Source organism: Micromesistius poutassou, assembly GCF_964030765.1.
Source record: "Micromesistius poutassou genome assembly, chromosome: 24".
In the NCBI taxonomy this organism is placed as follows: Eukaryota; Metazoa; Chordata; class Actinopteri; order Gadiformes; family Gadidae; genus Micromesistius; species Micromesistius poutassou.
Genome location: NC_140294.1, coordinates 5,605,245 through 5,607,744, shown reverse-complemented (window position 1 = coordinate 5,607,744; position 2,500 = coordinate 5,605,245). Strand labels below are relative to the sequence as shown.

Below are 2,500 nucleotides of genomic sequence, written 5' to 3'. Positions count from 1 at the left end.
CGCGTGTGTGTGTGTGTGCGCGCCTGAAGGTTGTCGAAATGTAGAGCTCTCGTCGCAGCTCTCTGGTGCTCCCTGCTGGCAGTCTCACTATACTGTCCGCGTGTTTCACAAAAAGATTTTGGAGAGACGTTGTCAGTGTCTGTATGTTGCTTCAATTCTCCCAAACAGTTGGCGGTAAAGATCCGGCCACGGTAAACAATTGCAGGCAAAAAGCTCGAGATGAAAAGAAAAAGCTTACAGCACCTGGTATTCCCAGGCGGTCTCCCATCCAAGTACTAACCAGGCCCGACCCTGCTTAGCTTCCGAGATCAGACGAGATCGGGCGTGTTCAGGGTGGTATGGCCGTAAGCAATTCTACCCGTCGCCAAACACGCTTTTATACGCAGGAGCACATTAGGAGTGGGCCAGGGGTCGCACTTGTACAGAAACAATGATTAGTTATACCACAATGAATAGATGAATGAAGGAATACGTTATTCCAGACTCAAAGCTCCGTATAAAAACGCAATGCAATACACTGCGTATGCGTTTGTGTAAACGTTTGAAGAAACGTAGCGCTCCAACACCTGGGGTGCGATTGCAGGCATTCGTAGCTGTTTTTTCTTTAGAACAACCTAATCAGGGGAGAGCGCGAACGCAGTCCCCCACTACCAGAAATTATGCAATCGAGATTCCCACATTTGGGGAATTCGCACGGGTCAGCAACAGCCTCAGTGCAATGGCTGAGCCTCGCTATGGGTGAACCACCTTCTTGATCATGGTATCTCCCTTGCCAGGTAAGTATGAGTTGTGAGCGTTCAGGGTGGCTACACGTTGCCCACGCGTGCTCCCGTGGGGGACGGTTGCAAAGCATTCTGCAAAGGGACGAGATACACTGGAACACAAAGTGTTGGCAACATTCCTGCACGTCTAGACTGTATAGACACTGTAGACCACCGATCACACGTTTTTAACTTGCATCTGAAATCAGCGTGGGTGGAAGCAAAACGACAGCAAACCTGGAGATCAGAGTTATTTGAACACTACAATGTATTATTGTTTATATAAATATATACATAGCCTATAACAGAATCCCGTTGGAATAAATGTTCATGGTGCGTTTTCATACGCACGTTTAAACTGTAAATGATCCATGTCACTTTGTTGTCTCAAACGCGGACGGGTGTAGCATCAGCAGGAGATGCCTTTTGATTTGAACAGTCATAGGAGGGTGCACCGGTCCTGGAGGTACTGCAATACCAGGTCGATGCGTGGAGTGGACGGAGCAAGCCCCTTTTCCATCTCCAAGTTCCAAAAATCAATTTAATATATGGTCCCCGGGTAGAGGACGTATCAGATATTAAACTGATAAGAACAGATACTACACTTGATCTTAGCCAAAAGGCCGAGAAGCGATACCCACACATGGTCAGGCCTAGAGGCCACCTTCCCAGACACGACGCTCTGCTTGGCGGTTTAACAGCGAGAACAGCCTCAGCCTATACAAATTCAAAAGGACCACTAGGCGTCCACCACACATAGCGTGTTGTCAAGACTATATTTATCCTGAAAAACTAAACGAGTTTATTTATCATTTGTGCTAACGCAGCTTCTCTTGGGATTATCTGGTTCATTCAGAAAAATACAGCATCGTTTTTATTTGCCATCAAAACGTATCCCATAATTCTGAGATACTTAACTCGTTGATTCAGAAAAGCATGCAGTGAATGCATTACGCTGCCCCAATAAACTCACACTGGCGCGTCTGAATAAACCGGTGACCAAGAACGCTCTCCTCATTATGCCGTCACAAACCCAGGCAGCCTTACCAACAGAACTCACATGCAATATAAGCAGGACAGAGCCAGATTCTGCTCAGTTCTTCTCGGACCTCATGAGCGACAGGTAGGCAAATATCCTCAGATAGCGCAATTATTATCCGATTGAATAGTTTTTGATATTTCACTATCCTCTAAGTTATAATATCAGGTATCATGTTCTGTTGTGTGTGTGTGTGTGTGTGTGTGTGTGTGTGTGTGTGTGTGTGTGTGTGTGTGTGTGTGTGTGTGTGTGTGTGTGTGTGTGTGTGTGTGTGTGTGTGTGTGTGTGTGTGTGTGTGTGTGTGTGTGTGTGTGTGTGTGTGTGTGTGTGTGTGTGTGTGTGTGTGTGTGTGCGCGCCTGAAGGTTGTCGAAATGTAGAGCTCTCGTCGCAGCTCTCTGGTGCTCCCTGCTGGCAGTCTCACTATACTGTCCGCGTGTTTCACAAAAAGATTTTGGAGAGACGTTGTCAGTGTCTGTATGTTGCTTCAATTCTCCCAAACAGTTGGCGGTAAAGATCCGGCCACGGTAAACAATTGCAGGCAAAAAGCTCGAGATGAAAAGAAAAAGCTTACAGCACCTGGTATTCCCAGGCGGTCTCCCATCCAAGTACTAACCAGGCCCGACCCTGCTTAGCTTCCGAGATCAGACGAGATCGGGCGTGTTCAGGGTGGTATGGCCGTAAGCAATTCTACCCGTCGCC

At 47.3% G+C, this 2,500-nt stretch overlaps 4 non-coding genes across 4 annotated transcripts; all 4 read right to left on the bottom strand.

Annotated features, from left to right (window-relative positions):
- Nucleotides 1–231: 231 nt before the first annotated feature.
- Nucleotides 232–350, bottom strand: LOC311370130 (5S ribosomal RNA). Its single transcript, XR_014640458.1, has one exon. It is a non-coding gene; the product is annotated as a 5S ribosomal RNA (ribosomal RNA).
- A 269-nt stretch (nt 351–619) lies between these two features.
- Nucleotides 620–784, bottom strand: LOC311370335 (U1 spliceosomal RNA). The gene has a single exon (XR_014640660.1). It is a non-coding gene; the product is annotated as a U1 spliceosomal RNA (small nuclear RNA).
- Nucleotides 785–1,205: 421 nt separating this feature from the next.
- LOC311369973 (U2 spliceosomal RNA) lies at nt 1,206–1,396 on the bottom strand. Its single transcript, XR_014640305.1, has one exon. It is a non-coding gene; the product is annotated as a U2 spliceosomal RNA (small nuclear RNA).
- A 969-nt stretch (nt 1,397–2,365) lies between these two features.
- Nucleotides 2,366–2,484, bottom strand: LOC311370129 (5S ribosomal RNA). Its single transcript, XR_014640457.1, has one exon. It is a non-coding gene; the product is annotated as a 5S ribosomal RNA (ribosomal RNA).
- Nucleotides 2,485–2,500: the final 16 nt, after the last annotated feature.